The following is a 27,423-nucleotide window of genomic DNA, read 5'->3' on the forward strand; positions in this document are numbered from 1 at the left end:
TATTACTGCAGGCTATTACTGCAGGCTATTACTGCAGGTTATTACTGCAATATATTACTACAAGCTATTACTGCAGGTTATTACTGCAATATATTACTACAAGCTATTACTGCAGGTTATTACTGCAGGTTATTACTGCAGGCTATTACTGCAGGCTATTACTGCAGCAGGTTATTACTGCAGGTTATTACCGCAGGCTATTACTGCAAGACATTACTGCAGGCTATTACTGCAGGCTATTACTGCAGGCTATTACTGCAGGCTATTACTACAGGCTATTACTGCAGGCTATTACTACAGGCTATTACTGCAGGCTATTACTGCAGGCTATTACTGCAGGCTATTACTGCAGTCTATTTCTGCAGGCTATTACTGCAGGCTATTACTGTAGTCTATTACTGCAGGCTATTACTACAGGCTATTACTGCAGGCTATTACTACAGGCTATTACTGCAGGTTATTACTGCAGGCTATTACTGCAGGTTATTACTGCAAGATATTACTACAGGCTATTACTGCAGGTTATTACTGCAAGATATTACTGCAGGCTATTACTGCAGGCTATTACCGCAGGCTATTACAGGTTATTACCGCAGGCTATTACTGCAGGTTATTACTGCAGGTTATTACTACAGGTTATTACCGCAGGCTATTACTGCAGGCTATTACTGCATGTTATTACTACAGGTTATTACTGCAGGCTATTACTGCAGGTTATTACTACAGGCTATTACTGCAAGCTATTACTACAGGCTATTACCACAGGCTATTACTACAGGCTATTACTGCAACCTTTTACTACAGGCTATTACTGCAGGTTATTACTACAGGCTATTACTGCAGGTTATTACTGCAGGTTATTACCGCAGGCTATTACTGCAAGATATTACTACAGGCTATTACTACAGGCTATTACTACAGGCTAGTACTGCAGGGTATTACTCCAGGCTATGACTGCAGGCTATTACGACAGGCTATTACTGCAGGTTATTACCGCAGGCTATTACTGCAAGCTATTACCACAGGCTATTACTGCAAGCTATTACTACAGGCTATTACTGCAGGTTATTACTTCAGGCTATTACTGCAGGTTATTACTACAGGTTATTACTACAGGCTATTACTACAGGCTATTACCACAGGCTATTACTACAGGCTATTACTGCAACCTTTTACTACAGGCTATTACTACAGGTTATTACTACAGGCTATGACTGCAGGCTATTACTACAGGCTATTACTGCAGGCTTTTACTGCAGGCAATTACTACAGGCTATTACTGCAGGTTATTACTGCAGGTTATTAAAGCAGGCTATTACTGCAAGATATTACTACAGGCTATTACTGCAGGTTATTACTGCAGGCTATTACTGCAGGTTATTACCGCAGGCTATTACTGCAAGATATTACTACAGGCTATTACTGCAGGTTATTACTGCAGGCTATTACTGCAGGTTATTACTGCAAGATATTACTACAGGCTATTACTGCAGGTTATTACTGCAGGCTATTACCGCAAGATATTACTACAGGCTATTACTGCAGGTTATTACTGCAGGTTATTACCGCAGGCTATTACTGCAAGATATTACTGCAGGCTATTACTGCAGGCTATTACTGCAGGTTATTACCGCAGGCTATTACTGCAGGCTATTACTGCAAGATATTACTACAGGCTATTACTGCAGGATATTACTGCAAGATATTACTACAGGCTATTACTGCAGGGTATTACTCCAGGCTATGACTGCAGGCTATTACGACAGGCTATTACTGCAGGTTATTACCGCAGGCTATTACTGCAGGTTATTACCGCAGGCTATTACTGCAAGCTATTACTACAGGCTATTACTGCAGGTTATTACTTCAGGCTATTACTGCAGGTTATTACTACAGGTTATTACTACAGGCTATTACTACAGGCTATTACCACAGGCTATTACTACAGGCTATTACTACAGGTTATTACTACAGGCTATGACTGCAGGCTATTACTACAGGCTATTACTGCAGGCTTTTACTGCAGGCAATTACTACAGGCTATTACTGCAGGTTATTACCGCAGGCTATTACTGCAAGATATTACTACAGGCTATTACTGCAGGTTATTACTGCAGGCTATTACTGCAGGTTATTACTGCAAGATATTACTACAGGCTATTACTGCAGGTTATTACTGCAGGCTATTACCGCAAGATATTACTACAGGCTATTACTGCAGGCTATTACTACAGGCTATAACTGCAGGCTATTACTGCAAGATATTACTGCAGGCTATTACTGCAAGCTATTACTGCAGGCTACAGGATATGACTGCAGGCTATTACTGCAAGCTACTACGACAGATTAATACTGCAGGCTATTACTGCAAGCTATTACTGCAGGCTATTACTGCAGGCTATTACTGCAGGCTATTACTGCAGGCTATTACTGCAGGCTATTACTACAGGCTATTACTGCAGGCTATTACTGCAGGCTATTACTACAGGCTATTACTACAGGCTATTACTACAGGCTATTACTACAGGCTATTACTACAGGCTATTACTGCAGGGTATTACTCCAGGCTATGACTGCAGGCTATTACTACAGGCTATTACTGCAGTCTATTACTGCAGGCTGTTACTGCAGGCTATTACTGCAGGCTATTACTGCAGGCTACAGGCTATTACTGCAGGCTATTACTGCAGGCTACAGGCTATTACTGCAGGCTATTACTGCAGTCTACAGGCTATTACTGCAGGCTATTACTGCAGGTTATTACTGCAGTCTATTACTGCAAGCTATTACTACAGGCTATTACTGCAGGTTATTACTACAGGCTATCACTGCAGGTTATTACTACAGGTTATTACTACAGGCTATTACTACAGGCTATTACCACAGGCTATTACTACAGGCTATTACTGCAACCTTTTACTACAGGCTATTACTACAGGTTATTACTACAGGCTATGACTGCAAGCTATTACTACAGGCTATTACTGCAGGCTATTACTGCAGGCTATTACTGCAGGTTATTACTACAGGCTATTACTGCAGGTTATTACTGCAGGCTATTACTGCAGGCTATTACTGCAGGCTATTACTGCAGGTTATTTCCACAGGCTATTACTGCAAGATATTACTACAGGCTATTTCTGCAAGTTATTACTGCAGGCTATTACTGCAAGTTATTACTGCAAGATATTACTACAGGCTATTACTGCAGGTTATTACTGCAATATATTACTACAAGCTATTACTGCAGGTTATTACTGCAGGTTATTACTGCAGGCTATTACTGCAGGCTATTACTGCAGGCTATTACTGCAGGTTATTACCGCAGGCTATTTCTGCAAGACATTACTGCAGGCTATTACTGCAGGCTATTACTACAGGCTATTACTGCAGGCTATTACTGTAGTCTATTACTGCTGGCTATTACTACAGGCTATTACTGTAGTCTATTACTGCAGGCTATTACTGCAAGCCATTACTACAGACTAAAACTGCAGGCTATTACTGCAGGCTATTACTACAGGCTATAACTGCAGGCTATTACTGCAATATATTACTGCAGGCTATTACTGCAGGCTATTACTGCAGGCTATTACTGCAGGTTATTACTGCAAGATATTACTACAGGCTATTACTGCAGGTTATTACTGCAAGCTATTACTGCAGGTTATTACTGCAGGCTATTACCGCAGGCTATTACCGCAGGTTATTACCGCAGGCTATTACTGCAGGCTATTAATGCAGCCTATTACTGCAGGCTATTACTGCAGGTTATTACTACAGGTTATTACTGCAGGCTATTACTGCAGGCTATTACTGCATGTTATTACTACAGGTTATTACTGCAGGCTATTACTGCAGGTTATTACTACAGGCTATTACTGCAAGCTATTACTGCAGGCTATTAGTACAGGCTATTACTACAGGCTATTACTGCAGGCTATTACTACAGGTTATTACTACCGGATATTCCTACAGGCCATTACTGCAGGCTATTACTGCAGGCTACAGGCTATTACTACAGGTTGTTACTACAGGCTATTACTACAGGCTATGACTGCAGGCCATTACTACAGGCCATTACTGCAGTCTATTACTGCAAGCTATTACTACCGGCTATTACTGCAGGTTATTATATTTACATTTACATTTAAGTCATTTAGCAGACGCTCTTATCCAGAGCGACTTACAAATACCTAGGATAGGATAAACCAATCCTTCTCACCCCCCCCTTAAATGATTTAGATGCACTATTGTAAAGTGGCTGTTCCACTGATGTCAGAAGGTGAATTCACCAATTTGTAAGTCGCTCTGGATAAGAGCGTCTGCTAAATGACTTAAATGTAATGTAATGAATTCACCTTCTGACATCAGTGGAACAGCCACTTTACAATAGTGCATCTAAACTGAGAAGGATTGCTTTATCCTATCCTAGGTATTCCTTGAAGAGGTGGGGTTTCAGGTGTCTCCGGAAGGTGGTGATTGACTCCGCTGTCCTGGCGTCGTGAGGGAGTTTGTTCCACCATTGGGGGGCCAGAGCAGCGAACAGTTTTGACTGGGCTGAGCGGGAACTGTACTTCCTCAGTGGTAGGGAGGCGAGCAGGCCAGAGGTGGATGAACGCAGTGCCCTTGTTTGGGTGTAGGGCCTGATCAGAGCCTGGAGGTACTGCGGTGCCGTTCCCCTCACAGCTCCGTAGGCAAGCACCATGGTCTTGTAAACATAACATTATTACTACACGCTATTACTACAGGTTATTACTACCGGCTTTTACTACAGGCTATTACTGCAGGCTAATACTACAGCTAGTCTCAAATGGTGCATAGAAACCAAATTCCTAATCATGTCCTCTAATTTCTAGGTAATCCAATTTTATAATTCCCACACAATTTAATTCCATCAACTCAACACGCCATTGTCTACTACTGTAATGGTCCACAGTACATATCATTGTAGCCTATTCCACAGCCTACTTCACACACGAAGACTGATAGGCAAGGCTGTTACATCTATTCCCATGACTGAAGTGTTGGGAATGAAACAATCACAATGTTTAACATTAAATTCTAAAATTGTTCATATTCTGAATGGTTGCACTGTATCTATCCATCGTTGGATGTGGGGGATGGACTTCGACTATGATTCGTCCATCTCCGGCGTACGTCACCAATGGAGGCGCGGTCTAATGTTTTGATTGACATTGTGTATTCATGGATAGTTTGCTGTGGGACCACGACAGCTAAGGGGGTTTGAATTTCCAACCGGGACAGCCACAGAGGATCACCGCTAACTTACATACACAATTTCCGGTAAGTCACGGCACGGTGACATGGTTTAGAATGGTCGATTAAAGTTAATTCTGGAGAGAAACTTTATGTGGAAGGAAAATCGGACTTTTTGGTCTCAAAGATGGACTTATGCACGTAAGGAAGTCCAGCCCTATGTGCTTTACTAGTGTGTGTGTGTCTGTCTGTAGGATATTTATTGGGAAGGGCTTACCTCTCGTCCAATGTGATTGCCTTGCTCATGCTTTGAGTGCTTATTATATGCCTTTTCTCCACAGTATCTTGACTATGTGAAAGGCTACAATATACTACTCTTCAAATATGCCGGCTACAATGCCCTGGATGGGTAACAAAAATGGCCGCACGTGTGTGACGAGATCACCGTAATCGCGAGCAATTGACAGCAAAAACGACCCGATAATTTGGCACGGATGTGGACTACTTGTACGCCCAGTCGTTATTTCCCGAATATCGATCTATTTCTATGTGCAGTAACTGGATATGTGCGTGTATTTCTCGTGCCGCTGATGGGACGTGCGCGCGCGAGGAAGTGGCAGGCAGTCCCACTATCCCATTATAAAATCCGGCACCACACCAGCAGAGAAAATGAGCTGTATTGAGAAGAGGAGCGTTGCGTACAACGATTAGATCGGCGAAACATGCCCGTGCCAGGCAGGGAATGAGACAAACCACGCTTGTTTGTTTGTTTGTTGACCACAACAATCAGGCATTGTTTATTTGTGCTGAGCTCGTGAAAGGACGTGGGTCGGATCGGGTATAGCCATGGCATGGCAAAGTCTGGCCCGAGGCAGAGGGCAGTAGACCCATCCTATTGATTTTCCCTCTCAGATTTGTCGGAGTGGGGTGTAGAATCCTGTCTGTCACTACTTAGATGACCATCTGGTTTGAGAATATCACTGACTATAAAACGGTTAGGTGAATGAGCCTTTTGCCTGTAATCAATTGCAATTTTTGGGTCATGGTGTCACTAGGCTGGTTTTATACTCAGCTATTTGGGTATTTTTCTGTCTGGTCTAGTCCTAGGGGTGGAGGTGATTGGGGGGTCATCCCTGTAAATAAGCAACATACTGGGGGATGAGGGTTGCAATCAGTCCATCTTAAAGGTCCAAATCAGCTGTTTTTATATCAATATCAAATCATTTCAGGGTAACAATTCACAAAACTGTGATTGTTTTCAATTAAAATAGTCAAGAGGTAACATAGCTTCTTAGCAAAGACCAATTTCCCAAGCAAGAATTTTGTGGGGAGGGGAAAACTGAAAACTAGCTGTTATTGGCAGAGAGTTTTGGAATCTGCCAGGTCATGTCAAAATTCAATCCTTTAGAACAGGCTGAAATGTAAGGCAGTCTTTTCAAACAGCTCCAACACTAAAAGGGCATAATCATCATTTTAACATTTTCACAGTATTATTCCAACTTCATAGTGTGGATCTCTCTCTTTTATAAATACAGTACCAGTCAAACATTTGGACACACCTCCTCATTCCAGGGTTTTTCTTTATTTGGACTATTTTCTACATTGTAGAATAATAGTGAAGACATCAAAACTATGAAATAACACATATGGAATCATGTAGTAACCAAAAAGTGTTAAACAAATCAAAATATGTTATATTTGAGATTCTTCAAAGTAGCCACCCTTTGCCTTGATGACAACTTTGCACACTATTGGCATTCTCTCAACCAGCTTCATGAGGTAGTCACCTGGAATGCATTTCAATTAACAGGTGTGCCTTGTTAAGTTAATTTGTGGAATTTCTTTCCTTCTTAATCTGTTTAAGCCAATCAGGTGTGTTATGACAAGGTTGGGATGCTACTCAGAAGATAGCCCTATTTGGTAAAAATGTTGATGTTGCCACTATTATTCTACGATGTAGAAAATAGTCAAAATAAAGAAAATCCTGGAATGAGTAGGTGTGTCCAAACTTCTGACTGGTACTGTATACAGTCGTATGAAAAAGTTTGGGCACCCCTGACAATTTCCATGATTTCCATTTATAAATAATTGGGTGTTTGGATCAGCAATTTCATTTTGATCTATCAAATAACTGATGGACACAGTAATATTTCAGTAGTGAAATTAGGTTTATTGGATTAACAGAAAATGTGCAATATGCATCAAAACAAAATTAGACGGGTGCATAAATTTGGACACCCCAATAGAAAAATCACATCAATATTTAGTAGAGCCTCCTTTTGTTAAAATAACAGCCTCTAATGAGTGTCTGGACGAAGGTATTTTGGACCATTCCTCCTAAGAAACATCTCCAGTTCAGTTAGGTTTGATGGTTGCCGAGCATGGACAGCCCGCTTCAAAACATCCCACAGATTCTCAATGATATTCAGGTCTGGGGACTGGGATGGCCATTCCAGAACATTGTACTTGTTCCCCTGCATAAATGCCCAGGTAGATTTTGAGCAGTGTTTTGGGTCGTTGTCTTGTTGAAATATCCAGCCCCGTCGTAACTTCAACTTTGTGACTGATTCTTCAACATTATTCCCAAGAATCTGCTGATATTGAGGAGAATCCATGCGACCCTCAACTTTAACAAGATTCCCAGTACCGGCACTGGCCACACAACCCCACAGCATGATGGAACCCCCACCAAATTTCACTGTGGGTAGCAAGTGTTTTTTTGGAACGCTGTGTTCTTTTGCCGCCATGCATAACGTCCCTTGTTATGACCAAATAACTCAATCTTTGTTTCATCAGTCCACAGCACCTTATTCCAAAATGAAGCTGGCTTGTCCAAATGTGCGTTTGCATTCCTCAAGCGACTCTGTTTGTGGCGTGTGTGAAGAAAAGGCTTCTTCCGCATCACTCTCCCTTACAGCTTCTCCTTGTGCAAAGTGCGCTGAATTGTTGAACGATGCACAGTGACACCATCTGCAGCAAGATGATGTTGTAGGTCTTTGGGGGTGGTCTGTGGGCTGTTTTTGACCGTTCTCACCATCCTTTGCCTCTCCGATATTTTACTTGGCCTGCCACTTCTGGCTTTAACAAGAACTGTGCCTGTGGTCTTCCATTTCCTCACTATGTTCCTCACAGTGGACACTGACAGCTTAAATCTCAGCGAAAGCTTTTTGTAGCCTTCCTTTAAACCATAATGTTGAAGAATCTTTGTTTTCAGGTCATTTGAGAGTTGTTTTGAGGCCCCCATGTTGCCACTCTTCAGAGGAGAGTCAAAGAGAACAACAACTTGCAATTGGCCACCTTAAATACCTTTTCTCATGATTGGATGCACTTGTCTATGAAGTTCAAGGCTTAATGAGCTCACTAAACCAATTGTGTGTTCCAATTAATCAGTGCTAAGTAGTTACAGGTATTCAAATCAACAGAATGACAAGGGTGCCCACATTTTGCATAGCCTATTTTTCACATGTGATTTAATTTCATACAACTTAATATTGCTACACTAAAAATCTTTGTCTGGATAATACCCCAGTACTCATCTTTTATTAGAAAATGAATGGCAAGCCACTGTGATCATTCAGCCTCAGAGGGGTGCCCAAACTTTTTCATACTACTGTATGTATATACTACCGTTCAAAAGTTTGGGGTAACTTAGAAATGTCCTTGTTTTTGAAAGAAAAGCAATTTTTTGTCCATTAAAATAACATAAAATTTATCAGAAATACAGTGTAGACATTGTTAACATTGTAAATGACTATTGCAGCTGGAAACGGCAGATTTTATATGGAATATATACAGAGGCCCATTATCAGCAACCATCACTCCTGTGTTCCAATGGCACGTTTTGTTAGCTAATCCAAGTTTATCATTTTAAAAGGCTAATTGATCATTAGTAAACCCTTTTGCAATTATGTTAGCACAGCTGAAAACTGTTGTTCTGATTAAAGCAATAAAACTGGCCTTCTTTAAACTATTTGGGTATCTGGAGCATCAGTGTTTGTGGGTTTGATTACAGGCTCAAAATGGACAGAAACAAATAACTTTCTTCTCAAACGCGTCAGTCTATTCTTGTTCTGAGAAATTTATGCTATTTCATGCGAGAAATTGCCAAGAAACTGAAGATCTTGTACAACGCTGGCCTTCTAGGCAGATTTGCAAAGAAAAAGCCATATCTCAGACTAGCCAATAAAAATAAAAGATTAAGACGGGCAAAAGAACACAGATACTTCACTGTTGACGTTGAGACTGGTGTTCTGCAGGTACTATTTAATGAAGCTGCCAGTTGAGGACTTGTGAGGCATCTGTTTCTCAAACAAGACTCTGTGATGTACTTGTCCTCTTTCTCAGTTGTGCACCAGGGCCTCCCATTCCTCTTTCTATTCCGGTTAGACCCAGTTTGCGCTGTTCTGTGAAGAGAGTAGTACACCGCGTTGTATGAGCTCTTCAGTTTCTTGGTAATTTCTCACATGGAATAGCCTTCATTTCTCAGAACAAGAATAAACTGATGAGTTTCAGAAGAAGGTCTTTGTTTCTGGCCATTTTGAGCCTGTAATCGAACCCACAAATGCTCCAGATACTTAACTAGGCAAAAGAAGGCCAGTTTAATTGCTTCTTTAATCAGAACAACAGTTTTCAGCTGTGCCAACATAACTGAAAAAGGGTTTTCCAATAATCAATTTGTATTTTAAAATGATAAACTTGTATTAGCTAACACAATGTGCCGTTGGAACACAGGAGTGATGGTTGCTGATAATGGGCCTCTCCGTGTCCAGCTACAATAGTCATTTACAACATTAACAATGTCTACACTGTATTTCTGATCAATTTGATGTTATTGGCTTTTCATCAAAAACAAGGACATTTCTAAGTGACCCCAAACTTTTGAACGGTAGTGTATATAGTAGTACACACACTTGGTGTACAAAACATAAGGAACACCTGCTCTTTCCATGACACACACTGAGTGTACAAAACATTAAGAACACCTGCTCTTTCCATGACACACACTGAGTGTAGAAAACATTAGGATCACCTGCTCTTTCCATGACATACACTGAGTTTGCAAAACATTAAGAACACCTGCTCTTTCCATGACACACTGACATACACTGAGTGTACAAAACATTAAGCACACCTTCCTAATTTTGAGTTGTCCTCAGAACAGCCTGAATTTGTATATGCCATATGCACCAAATACAATGGGTGTGAAATGCTATAACAACAGGAATAAAATACACATACATTTAGCTATCTACAGGGAGTACCAGTACCAGAACACTGTGTAGGGGTACAAGGTATTTTAGGTAGGCATGTACATGAAGACTGGGTAAAGTGACTAGGCATCAGGATAGATAATGATATGGTATTATAGGTAGATATGTACATGAAGACTGGGTAAAGTGACTAGGCATCAGGATAGATAATGATATGGTATTATAGGTAGATATGTACATGAAGACTGGGTAAAGTGACTAGGCATCAGGATAGATAATGATATGGTATTATAGGTAGATATGTACATGAAGACTGGGTAAAGTGACTAGGCATCAGGATAGATAATACGAGCAAAAGAAAAACTTAGTAGCAGCAGCATACGATGAAGTTAAAAGCGTGTGTGTTTGTGTCGTGTCAGCATGTGCGTGTGTGCTTGTTTTCGGTATGCGCGTGTGTGTGCGTATGTAGTGTATGTGAATGTGTGTGGGTTTTGTGTCAGTGTAATGTGTGTGAGTGTCTGTGTGTTTATATAGTCTTTTGACTCCCTTATTCTGTGCAAGTAGGCAGAGTATTTGGCTTTGTACTGGTTGGTTTACAGTTTGTTTACTTAATGCTCGGCTGCCCTTATAGGAAAAGAATACGGCGGACTAGCAGCAGGCTCCTGCTTTCCCCAGAATGAATCACCCAAGAACAGCCAGAGAGACCAATGTGACCTATGCCTCAAACTCATGTCTGGCCGTGTCTAGACTTGACAGTTCATGCAGCTTTAGTATTCTGATCTTAGAGTTGTGGTCATGGAATTCTGAACGTGTCATGCTTCTACACCTACAGTTAAATGTGTCTACTGTGTCCACAGTGCGTCAGTATTCCCTTTTCCCTCGCTATATTCAAATGCCAGTATGCATTCTACAAGCGGTGGAATAGGAACAATATGATAACACAACAACAACTCATGGCAGTAGCTAACTACTGTAGCTAACTAGCCAGCTAACCTCTGTAGCTAGCCAGCAAACTAGCAAACAACAGTACAGGGATTGCAAATTGGTTAGCATAACTCTAGCCCAAAAAATATATATTTTCTAAATATTAGCTAGCTGGCTAGCATTTATGAGTCCAGCAAACATGAGGTGTTTGCACTGAGCTGTCTGTTTAAACGACTAGCACACAGCCATGCAAAAGAGATCTCTTCACAATCTAGAAGTCCAGAAAAGACTATGGGAGGCGCACAGTACTACATAGAGCCATGACTACATGGAACTCTATTCCACATCAGGTAACTGATGCAAGCAGTAGAATCAGATTTAAAAAACAGATAAAAATACACCTTATGGAACAGTTGGTACTGTGAAGACACACACACACAGGTACAGACACATGCATGCACACGCACACACGTACATTGTAATATTGTTTTATAGTGATATTATATATTTTGTATTGTAGATATGTAGTGGTGTAGTAATGTACAATAATGTACTGTTTTATCTTTTTTGTTTTCTGTGTGATGTAAGTGCCTTCATGTGTTTGGACCCCAGGAAGAGTAGCTGCTGCCTTGGCAGAAACTAATGGGAAGCCTTAATAAACCCCAGGAAGAGTAGCTGCTGCCTTGGCAGGAACTAATGGGAAGCCTTAATAAACCCCAGGAAGAGTAGCTGCTGCCTTGGCAGGAACTAATGGGAAGCCTTAATAAATCCCAGGAAGAGTAGCTGCTGCCTTGGCAGAAACTAATGGGAAGCCTTAATAAACCCCAGGAATAGTAGCTGCTGCCTTTGCAGGAACTAATGGAGATCATTAATAAATAAAAATACAAAGAGACTTTTGTGCTTCTAGACCAATCTTTTCAATGCAATCTTTGTTTTCTGATAGCAGAAGTTGCTAAGTGTCACACCCAAAGAGGGACAGGGACCGTCCCAAATGGCACCCTATTCCTTATTTACACCCCTTTTATTGCCGATACGGAGCCCCGCCGATCCTTCACGACTGGACTACCAACGTAATCCGCACTAGTTTTTTTTTTCAACAGGCTCCTCCGTTGTGACGTCCCCTGAATGCCCACCTGCTAGCCGCAGCACACTAGCTGTCTAGAGCATACCAGACTGTTTGCTGAAGTGGTCCATCAGTCAATTTCTTGGGCTACAATACCTATTTTGCCAATTGGCCTGGACCCTTTTACAACACGGACCCCTGCTGATCTATCATGACTGGTCTGCTGACGTAACAGCACAAGGGGGCTACAACAGACTTCTTTCATCGCGATGTCCCTCTAAGGCCCTTCTGCTATCCCTGGCCCACTAGCTGTCTGCATCGCCGTGTCTCCAGCCCGTCCAGCTACTTATTGGACCCTATGATCACTCGGCTATGCATTCCTCTCCCTAATGTCAATATTTCTTGTCCATTGCTGTTTTGGTTAGTGATTCTTGTCATATTTCACTGTAGAGACTCCAGCCCTGCTCAATATGCCTTAGCTAACCCTCTTGTCCCACCTCCCACACATGTGGTGACCTCACCTGGTTTAATTGATGTCTCTAGAGACAATACCTCTCTCATAGTCACTCAATGCCTAGGTTTACCTCCACTGTATTCACATCCTACCATACCCTTGTCTGTACATTATACATTATATCTATTCTACCACTCCCAGAAACCTGCTCCTTTTACTCTCTGTTACAAACGTACTAGACAACCAGTTCTTATAGCCTTTAGTCGTACCCTTATCCTACTCCTCCTCTGCTCCTCTGGTGATGTAGAGGTTAATCCAGGCCTCTTCAGTGCCTAGCTACACTCCCATTCCCCAGGCGCTCTCATTTGTTGACTTCTGTAACCGTAAAAGCCTTGGTTTCATGCATGTTAACATTAGAAGCCTCCTCCCTAAGTTTGTTTTATTCACTGCTATAGCACACTCTGCCAACCCGGATGTCCTAGCCGTGTCTGAATCCTGGCTTAGGAAGGCCACCAAAAACCCTGAAATTTCCATCCCCAACTATAACATTTTCCGACACGATAGAACTGCCAAAGGGGGCGGAGTTGCAGTCTACTGCAGAAATAGCCTGCAGAGTTCTGTCATGCTATCCAGGTCTGTGCCCAAACAATTTGAGCTTCTACTTTTAAAAATCCACCTTTCTGCAGTCAAACGACCACCCCTCATCACTGTCAAACTCTCCCTAAAACACTTCAGCAAGCAGGCCTTTCTAATAGACCTGGCCCGGGCATCCTGAAAGGATATTGACCTCATTCTGTCAGTAGAAGATGCCTGGTTATTCTTTAAAAGTGCTTTCCTCACAATCTTAAATAAGCATGCCCCGTTCAAAAAATGTAGAACCAGGAACAGATATAGCCCGTGGTTCACTCCAGACCTGACTGCCCTTGACCAGCACAAAAACATCCTGTGGCGTACAGCATTAGCATCGAATAGTCCCCGCGATATGCAACTTTTCAGGGAAGTTAGGAACCAATATACACAGGCAGTTAGGAAAGCAAAGGCTAGCTTTTTCAAACAGAAATTTGCATCCTGCAGAACAAACTCCAAAAAGTTCTGGGACACTGTAAAGTCCATGGAGTATAAGAGCACCTCCTCCCAGCTGAAGCTAGGAAACACTGTCACCACCGATAAATCCACAATAATGGAGAATTTCAATAAGCATTTTTCTACGGCTGGCCATGCTTTCCACCTAGACAATCTGGACCCTCTCTTTCTAAAATTATCACCCGAAATTGTTGCAACCCCTATTACTAGCCTATTCAACCTCTCTTTCGTATCGTCTGAGATCCCCAAAGATTGGAAAGCTGCCGTGGTTATCCCCCTCTTCAATATATCCCATTTAGCAGACGCTTTTGTCCAAAGCGACTTACAAGTCGGCTGGGGCCACTACTTTTACATATGGGTGGCCCCAGCAGGAATCGAACCCACGACGCTTGGCGTTGCAAGCGCCATGCTCTACCGACTGAGCCACACAGGACAGGGGAGACACTCTAGAATCAAACTGCTACAGATCTATATCTATCCTACCCTGCCTTTCTTTTTTTTGTGTGTGTTTTTAAAACATTTTTTACCCCTTTTTCGTGGTGTCCAATTGTTTACACAACCCAACCAAGCCGCACTGCTTCTTAATACAGCGCGCATCCAACCCGGAAGCCAGCCGCACCAATGTGTCAGAGGAAACACCGTGCACCTGGCAACCTTGGTTAGCGCGCACTGCGCCCGGCCCGCCACAGGAGTCGCTGGTGCGCGATGAGACAAGGACATCCTTGCCGGCCAAGCCCTCCCTAACCCGGGCGACTCTGGGCCAATTGTGCGTCTCCCCACGGACCTCCCGGTCGCGGCCAGTTACAACAGAGCCTGGGTGCGAACCCAGATTCTCTGATGGCACAGCTGGCGCTGCAGTACAGCGCCCTTAACCACTGCGCCACCCGGGTGGCCCTACCCTGCCTTTCTTTGGTCTTCGAAAGCCAGGTTAACAAACAGATCGCAGACAATTTCGAATCCCATCGTACCTTCTCCGCTATGCAATCTGGTTTCCGAGCTGGTCATGGGTGCACCTCAGCCACACTCAAGGTCCTAAACGATATCATAACCAACATCGATAAGAGACAATACTGTAGAGCTGTATTCATTGACCTGGCCAAGGCTTTCGACTCTGCCAATCACCACATTCTTATCTGCAGACTCAACAGCCTTGGTTTCTCAAATGACTGCCTCGCCTGGTTCACCAACTACTTCTCTGATAGAGTTCAGTGGGACAAATCGGAGGGCCTGTTGTCCGGACCTCTGGCAGTCTCTATGGGGGTGCCACAGGGTTCAATTCTTGGGCCGACTATTTTCTCTGTATACATCAATGATGTCGCTCTTGCTGCTGGTGATTCTCTGATCCACCGCTACGCAGACAACAGCATTCTGTATACTTCTGGCCCTTATTTGGACACTGTGTTAACTAACCTCCAGTCGAGCTTCAATGCCATACAACTCTCCTTCCGTGGCCTCCAACTGCTCTTAAATGCAAGTAAAACTGCCCGCCTGTCCAGCATCACCACTCTGGACGCTTCTGACTTAGAATATGTGGACAACTACAAATACCTAGGTGTCTGGTTAGACTGTAAACTCTCTTTCCAGACTTACATTAAGCATCTCTAATCCAAAATGAATCTTGAATCGGCTTCCTATTTCGCAACAAAGCATCCATCACTCATGCTGCCAAACATACCTCCGTAAAACTGACTATCCTGCCAATCCTCGACTTCGGCGATGTCATTTACAAAATAGCCTCCAACACTCTACTCAGCAAACTTTTGTCACCAAAGCCCCATATACTACTCACCACTGCAACCTGTATGCTCTCATTGGCTGGCCCTCGCCTCATATCCTCCACCAAACCCACCCACTCCAGGTCATCTATAAGTCTTTGCTAGGTAAAGCCCCGCCTTATCTCCGCTCACTGGTCACCATAGCAGCACCCAAACGTAGCCCGCGCTCCTGCAGGTATATTTCACTGATCACCCCTAATGCCATTTTCCTTCTTTGGCCCCCTTTCCTTCCAGTTCCTGAAGCCTCTTCTGTGTTGTCTTGGCTGTGTGCTTAGGGTCGTTGTCCTTTTGGAAAGTGAACATTTGCCCCCTTCGGAGGTCCTGAGTGCTCTGGAGCAGGTTTTCATCAAGGAGTTCTCTGTACTTTGCTCCGTTCGTCTTTCCCTCGATCCTGACTAGTCTCCCAGTCCCTGCTGCTGAAATACATCCCAACAGCAAGATGCTGCCACCACCGCGCTTCACCGTAGGGATGGTGCCAGGTTTCCTCCAGACTTGACGCTTGGCATTCCTGCCAAAGAGTTCAATCTTGGTTTCATCAGACGAGATAATCTTGTTTCTCAGGGTCTGAGAGTCCTTTAGGTGCCTTTTGGCCAACTCCAAGTGGGCTGTCTTGTGCGTTTTACTGAGGAGTTGCTTCCATCTGGCCACTCTACCATGAAGGCCTGATTGGTGGAGTGCTGCAGAGATGGTTGTCCTTCTGGAAGATTCTCTCATCTCTGCAGAGAAAATATGGAGCTCTGTCAGAGTGACCATCGGGTTCTTGGCCACCTCCCTGACCAATGCCCCTCTCCCCCGATTGCTCAGTTTGGCCGGGTGGCCAGCTCTAAGAAGAGTCTTGTTGGTTCCAAACTAATTCCATTTAAGAATGACAGAGGCCACTGTGTTCTTTGGGACCTTCAATACTGAAGAAAGTTTTGTCCTGTCTCTGAGCTCTACGGACCATTCCTTTGACGTCATGGCTTGGTTTTTGCTCTGACGTGCACTGTCAACTGTGGGACCTTATCTAGACAGGTGTGTGTCTTTCCAAATCATGTCCAATCAACAGAATTTATCACAGGAGGTATCCAATTTGTTACGGTTTTCTGTAGGTGAAAGAGAGTCGGACCAAAATGCGGCGTGTAGATTGCGATCCATGTTTAATAAACAAAAGTAAACACGAATCAAAATACAAAAAACGTAACAAGAAAACCGAAAACAGCCTATACTGGTATAAACTAACAAGGACAGGAAAAGGACATAAGGACAATCACCCACCAAACACTCAAAGAATATGGCTGCCTAAATATGGTTCCCAATCAGAGACAACGATCAACACCTGCCTCTGATTGAGAACCACTTTAGACAGTCATAGATTCACCTAGAACACCCCACTAAGCTACAATCCCAATACATGTGGAAAAAACCCCAATACAAAACACACCACATACAAAAACCCATGTTACACCCTGGCCTGACCAAATAAATGAAGAAAACACAAAATACTAAGACCAGGGCGTGACACAATTAAGTTATAGAAACATCTCAAGAATGATCAATGGAAACAGGATGCACCTGAGCTCAATTTTGAGTCTCATAGCAAAGAGTCTTAATACAGTACTTAAGTAAATAAGGTATTTCTGTTTTTGATTTTTAATACATTTGCAAAAAAAAAATTAAAACCTGTTTTCACTTTGTCATTATGGGGTATTGTGTGTAGATTGTGTTTGTGTCGCACTGCTTTGCTTTATCTTGGCCAGGTTGCAGTTGTAAATGAGAACTTGTTCTCAACTGACCTACCTGGTTAAATAAAGGTGAAATAAAACGTAAAAAAATTGATGAGGAAAAACATTTATTGAATACATTCTAGAATAAGGCTGTAACGTAACAAAATGTGGAAAAAGTGAAGGTTCTGAATTCTATCCACAAGGGTAGGCCATTACATTCAACATTTTAATAAAACAACAGTTTAATGAAGGTTTGTATGATCGTGCCCCATAAAAAAGTGGTAGTCTACACATCTTCCATAGACTGTCACACCTTTCTGCTCCTCTCTCGCACCTCCCCCCAACAAGCAGGGCACCGGCCCCCCAACAAGCAGAGCACAGGGCACCGGTCCCCCAAACCCCCCAACAAGCAGAGCGCAGGGTACCGGCTCCCCACACCCCACGCCCCCAACAAGCAGAGCACAGGGCACCGGTCCCCCAAACCCCCCAACAAGCAGAGCGCAGGGCACCCGCTCCCCACACCCCACGCCCCCAACAAGCAGAGTGCAGAGCACCCACCCCCCCACCCCACGCCCCCAACAAGCAGAGCGCAGAGCACCGCCCCCAACCCACCACCCCAACAAGCAGAGTGCAGGGTACCAGCTCCCCCACCCCACCAACAAGAAGAGAGCAGGGCACCAGCTCCCCCCACCCCCCAACAAGCAGAGTGCAGAGCACTGGCTCCCCCCACCCCCCAACAAGCAGAGCGCAGAGCACCGCCCCCAATCCACCACCCCAACAAGCAGAGTGCAGGGTACCAGCTCCCCCACCCCACCAACAAGAAGAGAGCAGGGCACCAGCTCCCCCCACCCCCCAACAAGCAGAGCGCAGAGCACTGGCTCCCCCCAACCGCCAACAAGCAGGGCGCAGAGCGCTGGCTCCCCCCAACCCACCCCCCCCTCCCAACAAGCAGAGCGCAGAGCACTGGCTCCCCCCAACCCTCTCTCGCACCTCCCCCCAACAAGCCCCGCTGGCTCCCCCCAACCCACCCCCACCCCCCCCCCCCAACAAGCAGAGCGCAGGGCACCGGTGCCCCCCACCCCCAAACAAGCAGAGCACAGGGCACTGGCTCCCCCCACCCCACCCCCAACAAGCAGAGCACAGGGCATCGTCTCTTTAAAACACATGTATTTTGACCATCTGGATATCGGAAAAATGGAGGAGGAAGAGAGTAGCTGGTAGGAGCCCTGACAGGAGAGAGGCTGGAGGAAGACAGTAGCTGGTAGGAGCCCTGACAGGAGAGAGGCTGGAGGAAGAGAGTAGCTGGTAGGAGCCCTGACAGGAGAGAGGCTGGAGGAAGAGAGTAGCTGGTAGGAGCCCTGACAGGAGAGAGGCTGGAGGAAGACTGTAGCTGGTAGGAGCCCTGACAGGAGAGAGGCTGGAGGAAGACAGTAGCTGGTAGGAGCCCCGACAGGAGAGAGGCTGGAGGAAGACAGTAGCTGGTAGGAGCCCTGACAGGAGAAAGGCTGGAGGAAGACAGTAGCTGGTAGGAGCCCTGACAGGAGAGAGGCTGGAGGAAGACAGTAGCTGGTAGGAGCCCTGACAGGAGAAAGGCTGGAGGAAGACAGTAGCTGGTAGGAACCCTGACAGGAGAGAGGCTGGAGGAAGACAGTAGCTGGTAGGAGCCCCGACAGGAGAGAGGCTGGAGGAAGACAGTAGTTGGTAGGAGCCCTGACAGGAGAGAGGCTGGAGGAAGACAGTAGCTGGTAGGAGCCCTGACAGGAGAGAGGCTGGAGGAAGAGAGTAGCTGGTAGGAGCCCTGACAGGAGAGAGGCTGGACGAAGAGAGTAGTTGGTAGGAGCCCTGACAGGAGAGAGGCTGGACAAAGAGAGTAGTTGGTAGGAGCCCTGACAGGAGAGAGGCTGGAGGAAGAGAGTAGCTGGTAGGAGCCCTGACAGGAGAGAGGCTGGAGGAAGACTGTAGCTGGTAGGAGCCCTGACAGGAGAGAGGCTGGAGGAAGACAGTAGCTGGTAGGAGCCCCGACAGGAGAGAGGCTGGAGGAAGACAGTAGCTGGTAGGAGCCCTGACAGGAGAAAGGCTGGAGGAAGACAGTAGCTGGTAGGAGCCCTGACAGGAGAGAGGCTGGAGGAAGACAGTAGCTGGTAGGAGCCCTGACAGGAGAAAGGCTGGAGGAAGACAGTAGCTGGTAGGAACCCTGACAGGAGAGAGGCTGGAGGAAGACAGTAGCTGGTAGGAGCCTTGACAGGAGAGAGGCTGGAGGAAGACAGTAGTTGGTAGGAGCCCTGACAGGAGAGAGGCTGGACGAAGAGAGTAGTTGGTAGGAGCCCTGACAGGAGAGAGGCTGGAGGAAGACAGTAGCTGGTAGGAGCCCTGACAGGAGAGAGGCTGGAGGAAGACAGTAGCTGGTAGGAGCCCAGACAGGAGAGACGCTGGAGGAAGACAGTAGCTGGTAGGAACCCTGACAGGAGAGAGGCTGGAGGAAGACAGTAGCTGGTAGGAGCCCTGACAGGAGAGAGGCTGGAGGAAGACAGTAGCTGGTAGGAGCCCTGTCAGGAGAGAGGCTGGAGGAAGACAGTAGCTGGTAGGAGCCCTGACAGGAGAGAGGCTGGAGGAAGACAGTAGCTGGTAGGAGCCCTGACAGGAGAGAGGCTGGAGGAAGACAGCTGGTAGGAGCCCTGACAGGAGATAGGCTGGAGGAAGACCAAGGGTCATGTGGCACCATGAGTTATGTCATGACATGAGATGCTGCTGGTTATGCCTGTTGCTCGTTAAGGCGGTGTGTGTGAACTGGGGGTTGTGAAGAGCGGCGTGTGTGTGTACTGGGGTTTGTGGAGAGCGGTGTGTTTGTGTACTGGGGGTTGTGGAGAGCGGTGTGTGTGCGTACTGGGGGTTGTGAAGAGTGGTGTGTGCGTACTGGGGGTTGTGAAGAGTGGTGTGTGCGTACTGGGGGATGTGAAGAGCGGTGTGTGTGTACTGGGGTTTGTGGAGACACCACACACACACCACACCACACACACACCCCACAACACCACACCACCACCACACACCACACCACACCACACCACACACACACACACACACACACACACACACACACACACACACACCACACACCCACACCACCACACACCACACACACAGTCAACACTGCTGTTCTATTTCTATACTATTTTTTCCATCTGATCTACTGAGACACAATTCACTTTAAATTGTAAATACACTCATACTTGACATAGCACATTCATTATTGATACTGTATATCCTATTGTGTACATACCCATTTTATTACAATGCATACTACCTTCTTACTTACTTGTTATTTTCAATAGACTTTTGATTATTATTGATATTTGCTTTGCCTTGTTGAGGGAGCTTGCAAGTAAGCAATTCATGCCACCGTTTATACCTGATGTAATCTGTGTACGTTACGAATAAACTTTTATTTGAGTTTTGTCGTAACCACTCTGAATGAGAACGTCTTCTTAAAATGACAAAAATATAAATGTAATGGTGATGGGATTGATAAATATGATTCTTGAGTTTGAATAACTGTATTAAATATTATTCATGTGTTAAGATGGCCATCTTGTTTCTGGCAGTGTAATCCTCTTATCTAGAGGAACACAGCCTGACCTACATGTACTGGGGCTAGTGGTAGAGGGTTCTCTTTCTCTGTCTCTCTCTGTCTCTCCGTGTGTCACTCTGTGTCTCTCTCTCTATCAGTCTCACTCTGTGTCTCACTCTGTCTTTCTCTCTGTCTCAGTCTCTGTGTCTCTGTCTCTGTCTCTGTCTCTCTCAGTCTCACTCTGTCTCTCTCTGTCTCTCTCTGTCTCTCTCTGTCTCTCTCTGTCTTTCTCTCTGTCTCTCTCTGTCTCTCTCTCTGTCTCTCTCTCTGTCTCTCTGTCTCTGTCTCTATCAGTCTCACTCTGTGTCTCTCTCTGTCTTTCTCTCTGTCTCAGTCTCTGTGTCTCTGTCTCTCTCAGTCTCACTCTGTCTCTCTCTGTCTCTCTGTCTCAGTCTCTCTCAGTCTCTCTCTCAGTCTCTCTCTCTGTCTCAGTCTCTCTCTCTGTCTCTCTCTCTGTCTCTGTCTCTATCAGTCTCACTGTGTCTCTCTCTGTCTTTCTCTCTGTCTCAGTCTCTGTGTCTCTGTCTCTGTCTCACTCTGTCTCTCTCTGTCTTTCTCTCTGTCTCTGTCTCTCTCTGTCTCAGTCTCTCTGTCTCTCTCTCTGTCTCTCTCTCTGTCTCTCTCTCTGTCTCTCTGTCTCACTCTGTGTCTCTGTCTTTCTCTCTGTCTCTCGCTGTCTTTCTCTCTGTCTCTGTCTCTCTCAGTCTCTCTCTGAGTCTCTCTCTGTCTTTCTATGTCTGTCTCTGTCTCCCTTTGTCTCTGTCTCTCTCTTTGTCTCTGTCTGTATCTTTGTCTCTTTCTGACTCTTTGTCTCTTTCTGTCTCTGTCTCTCCCTGTCTTTCTATCGCTCAGTCTCTGTTTCTGTCTGTATATGTTGGGTTTAGTTTGGTTGTAGAAAAGTCATTAGGGATTGGATCAACAAGCCACCCCCACCCATATCCCCTCTCTTACTACACACACAGCATACCCCACTATCTTACCATAGGCTGCTAGAATTGAATAACTCTGATAATAATATCTGTGAGTGTACAGGCTATAGTAGCGATGTTGCAGTGAATAAAGTTGACTAATTGCTGCGATACCCCAGGAGTTCCAGCAGCCAGCTGTGCTCGGGAGGACATTGTGGCTCCAAGGCAATCCGGGTTACTGGCCTCCTTGGTGATTCTCAATTGACTGAGAGAAACCCAGAGTGACGGCTATTACTCAGTCCTCCCTGGCTCTGCCTCCTTGTGCTGGGGAGATGGGGAGAGAGAGAGAGAGAAGGTCACCCTCAGTAGTTTGTGTGTGCATGAATGGACATGGCCTTAAGATGCATATTGTGTTTGTTTCGTTTGACATTTGAGGATGTAGCATTCTAAAGCATACAATTAAACGAATAGAGCGTTCACACATACTAAGTAGCAAAACACTACAGTGGGCATTACAGTTAGTAACATTTTCATTTAGATCTCAGTCTAGCTTTGGTCCTCCCATAAGGATCACCAGAATGAATGGCTGTGTTGCCAGCTATTTCTGAATGATTCTCTGTGCTTTCAATGCCGTGTGCTGCGTAACACAGAGATGATCTGTGGTGGCGTTTTGCACAAAAACAGACACACTGATCCTTCATAATCCCTCCATCACGAGCTGTCCGTCATCTGGCTGCTGGGAAACCAGGGGCAAGGGGAGGGCTCTGGTTGGCTGCTGGGAAACCAGAGGCAAGGGGCAAGGGGAGGGCTCTGGTTGGTTGTTGGTTCACACCTGTCCCTGACCAGCCAATGGACTTGTGCTCGTGACCACTTCCTTATGCTGCTTTCTGTATTCTCTATGGTCAAAATGAATGCTTGAGTGATTTAGTATGTTTGTGTCTGCGGAGGCAGCCTCTCTCCTTGCTCTTCTCTTTTTCAAGACCTATGTAGCCTATGTGTTCGCTTCCACTTCCCTCTCTTCTTCTCTCCTTCTCAGGGGTGCACCCACTCTGTCCTCTCCATAAAGGCCCTTCAAGGACTGAACATCTTCTCTCACCCTAAAGTGTGTGCTCTCAACCCTGTCCTCTCAACTTGTTCACTCCTTTCCTCTCCTATCCTCTCAACTTGTTCACTCCTTTCCTCTCCTCCTATCCTCTCAACCGGTTCACTCCTTTCCTCTCCTCTCCTATCCTCTCAACCAGTTCACTCCTTTCCTCTCCTCTCCTATCCTCTCAACCAGTTCACTCCTTTCCTCTCCTCTCCTATCCTCACAACTTGTTCACTTCTTTCCTCTCCTCTCCTATCCTCTCAACCAGTTCACTCCTTTCCTCTCCTATCCTCTCAACTTGTTCACTTCTTTCCTCTCTTCTTCTATCCTCTCAACCAGTTCACTCCTTTCTTCTCCTCTCCTATTCTCTCAACCAGTTCACTCCTTTCCTCTCCCCTCCTCTCCTCTCAACTTGTTCACTCATTTCCTCTCCTCTCCTATCCTCTCAACCAGTTCACTCCTTTCCTCTCCTATCCTCTCAACTTGTTCACTTCTTTCCTCTCTTCTTCTATCCTCTCAACCATTTCACTCCTTTCTTCTCCTTTCCTATTCTCTCAACCAGTTCACTCCTTTCCTCTCCTCGCTTATCCTCTCAACCAGTTCACTCCTTTCCTCTCCTATTCTCTCAACCAGTTCACTCCTTTCCTCTGCTCTTCTATCCTCTCAACCAGTTCACTCCTTTCCTCTCCTCTCAACCAGTTCACTCCTTTCCTCTGCTCTTCTATCCTCTCAACCAGTTCACTCCTTTCCTCTCCTCTCAACCAGTTCACTCCTTTCCTCGCCTTTCCTAACCTCTCAACCAGTTCACTCCTTTCCTCTCCTCTCAACCAGTTCACTCCTTTCCTCTGCTCTTCTATCCTCTCAACCAGTTCACTCCTTTCCTCTCCTCTCAACCAGTTCACTCCTTTCCTCTGCTCCTCTATCCTCTCAACCAGTTCACTCCTTTCCTCTCCTCTCAACCAGTTCACTCCTTTCCTCTCCTCTCAACCAGTTCACTCCTTTCCTTTCCTCTCAACCAGTTCACTCCTTACCTCTGCTCTTCTATCCTCTCAACCAGTTCACTCCTTTCCTCTCCTCTTCTATCCTCTTAACCAGTTCACTTCTTTCATCTCCTCTTCTATCCTCTCAACCAGTTCACTCCTTTCCTCTGCTCTTCTATCCTCTTAACCAGTTCACTTCTTTCCTCTCCACTTCTATCCTCTCAACCAGTTCACTCCTTTCCTCTGCTCTTCTATCCTCTCAATCAGTTCACTCCTTACCTCTGCTCTTCTATCCCTCTCAACCAGTTCACTCCTTTCCTCTCCCCTCCTCTCCTCTCAACTTGTTCACTCATTTCCTCTCCCAACCAGTTCACTCCTTTCCTCTCCTATCCTCTCAACTTGTTCACTTCTTTCCTCTCTTCTTCTATCCTCTCAACCAGATCACTCCTTTCTTCTCCTTTCCTATTCTCTCAACCAGTTCACTCCTTTCCTCTCCTCGCCTATCCTCTCAACCAGTTCACTCCTTTCCTCTCCTATCCTCTCAACCAGTTCACTCCTTTCCTCTCCTCTCAACCAGTTCACTCCTTTCCTCTGCTCTTCTATCCTCTCAACCAGTTCACTCCTTTCCTCTCCTCTCAACCAGTTCACTCCTTTCCTCTGCTCCTCTATCCTCTCAACCAGTTCACTCCTTTCCTCTCCTCTCAACCAGTTCACTCCTTTCCTCTCCTCTCAACCAGTTCACTCCTTACCTCTGCTCTTCTATCCTCTCAACCAGTTCACTCCTTTCCTCTCCTCTTCTATCCTCTTAACCAGTTCACTTCTTTCATCTCCTCTTCTATCCTCTCAACCAGTTCACTCCTTTCCTCTGCTCTTCTATCCTCTCAATCAGTTCACTAATTTCCTCTCCTCTTCTATCCTCTTAACCAGTTCCCTCCTTACCTCTGCTCTTCTATCCTCTCAACCAGTTCACTCCTTTCCTCTGCTCTTCTATCCTCTCAATCAGTTCACTCCTTTCCTCTCTTCTTCTATCCTCTCAACCAGTTCACTCCTTACCTCTGCTCTTCTATCCTCTCAACCAGTTCACTCCTTTCCTCTCCTATTCTATCCTCTTAACCAGTACACTTCTTTCCTCACCTCTTCTATCCTCTCAACCAGTTCACTCCTTTCCTCTGCTCTTCTATCCTCTCAATCAGTTCACTCATTTCCTCTCCTCTTCTATCCTCTTAACCAGTTCACTCCTTTCCTCTCCTATCCTCTCAACCAGTTCACTCCTTTCCTCTGCTCTTTTATCCTCTTAACTAATTCACTCCTATCCTATCCTCTTAACTTGTTCACTCCTCTCCTCTCTTAAGACCTTAGTGTCCCCTCCTCATCTCGTCTCCTCCTCTAAGATCTTACTCTGTGCCCTTTCATCTCCTCTCCTCTAAAAACTTTTGCCATCTCTCTCACCTCTCCACTTCTTTGTCTACTCTTCCTCTTCTCATTTTCTCTCTTTCCCTTCCACTTCTTTGTCATCTCCTCTTCTTCTCTCTCCTCTCCACTTCTTCAAGTGTCCCCTCTCTCCTCATCCCTCCTGTCCATTTCTTTAAGTGTCCTCTCTCCTTCTTCTCTCTCCTGTCCACTTCGTTAAGTGTCCTCTCTCTCCTCCTCCTCTCTCCTCCTCCTCTCTCCTGTCCACTTCCTTAAGTGTCCTCTCTCCTTCTCTCTCCTGTCCAGTTCTTTAAGTTTCCTCTCTCCTTCTTCTCTCTCCAGTCCAGTTCTTTTAAGTTACCTCTCTCCTTCTTCTCTCTCCTGTCCAGTTCATTACGTTTCCTCTCTCCTTCTCTCTCCTGTCCAGTTCTTTTAAGTTTCCTCTCTCCTTCTTCTTCTCCTGTCCAGTTCGTTAAGTTTCCTCTCTCCTTCTTCTCTCTCCTGTCCAGTTCTTTAAGTTTCCTCTCTCTCCTCTCTGCCCCCTTCTATCTATCTATCTATCTATCTATCTATCTATCTATCTGTCTGTCTGTCTGTCTGTCTGTCTGTCTGTCTGTCTGTCTGTCTCAATTTGAATTCAATTTAAGGGGCTTTATCGGCATGGAAAGCACATGTTTATATTGCCCAAGCAAGTGAAATAGAAAATAAACAAAAGTGAAATAAATAATTAACAGTATACATTTCACTCACATAAGTTCCAAAAGAATAAAGACATTTCAAATGTCATATTATGTCTATATACAGTGTTGTTATGATGTGCAAAAAAATAGAAAGGTACAAAATGGAAAATAAATAGATATAAATATGGGTTATATTTACAATGGTGTTTGTTCTTCACTGGTTGCCCTTTTCTTGTGGCAACAGGTCACAAATCTTGCTGCTGTGATTGCACACTGTGGTATTTCACCCAATTAAAAAAATTGGATTCGTTTTCAAATGATTTGTGGGTCTGTGTAATCTGAGGGAAATATGTGTTTCTGATATGGTCGTACATTGGGCAGGAGGTTAGGAATTTCAGCTCAGTTTCCACCTTATTTTGTGGGCAGTGTGCACAAAGCCTGTCTTCTCTTGAGAGCCAGGTCTGCCTTCGACGGACTTTCTCAATAGCAAGGCTATGCTCACCGAGTCTGTACATAGTCAAAGATTTCCTTAACTTTAGGTCAGTCACAGTGGTCAGGTATTCTGTCGCTGTGTGCTCTCTGTTCAGGTCCAAATAGTCTTCTAGTTCGCTCAGTTTTTTTGTAAATTCTTTCCAATGTGTCAAGTAATTATCTTTTTGTTTTCTCATGATTTTAGTTGGGTCTAATTGTGTTGCTGTCCTGGGGATCTGTGGGGTCTGTTTATGTTTGTGAACAGAGCCCCAGGACCAGCTTTCTTAGGGGTCTGTTCTCCAGGTTCATCTTTCTGTAGGTGATGGCTTTGATATGGAAGGTTTGGGAATCGCTTCCTTTTAGGTGGTTGTAGAATTTAACGTATATTTTCTGGATTTTGATAATAAGGGGTATCGGCTTAATTCTGCTCTGCATGCAGCCTTGTGGAATTTACCTGTGGCGCTGATGTTTAGGCCGAGGTATGTATAGTATTTTGTGTGTTCTAGTAGAGCAACGGTGTCTAGATGGAATTTGTATTTGTGGTCCTGGCAACTGGACCTTTTTTGTAACACCATTATTTTTGTGTTACTGAGATTTACTGTCAGGGCCCAGGTCTGACAGAATCTGTGCAGAAGATCTAGGTGCTGCTGTAGACCCTCCTTGGTTGGTGACAGAAGCACCAGATCATCAGCAAACAGTAGACATTTGAAATAGAAATCTAAGGAAGTCTCTAGATTTTGCTCACCTGAAATAGAGTATATTGTGATAAATTGCAGGCCACACTACTTGCCTAGAGAGTTCTCATTTATACTTTTCGTGGCTGTTATTTA

The 27,423-nt window shown here is 45.0% G+C and overlaps 1 protein-coding gene across 4 annotated transcripts in view; it reads left to right on the forward strand.

Moving 5' to 3' along the window:
- The first annotated feature begins 5,208 nt into the window (after nt 1-5,208).
- LOC135551865 (protein PALS2-like) overlaps nt 5,209-27,423 on the forward strand; it is a 73,931-nt gene continuing 51,716 nt past the window's right edge. For all 4 annotated transcript variants that reach the window (XM_064983134.1, XM_064983137.1, XM_064983135.1 and 1 more), the window contains exon 1: nt 5,209-5,307. The gene's annotated coding sequence lies outside the window, so the exon portion shown is untranslated. The remainder of the gene's footprint in view (nt 5,308-27,423) is intronic.

The sequence above is a fragment of the Oncorhynchus masou genome, chromosome 13, assembly GCF_036934945.1.
Source record: "Oncorhynchus masou masou isolate Uvic2021 chromosome 13, UVic_Omas_1.1, whole genome shotgun sequence".
NCBI classification, from domain to species: Eukaryota; Metazoa; Chordata; class Actinopteri; order Salmoniformes; family Salmonidae; genus Oncorhynchus; species Oncorhynchus masou.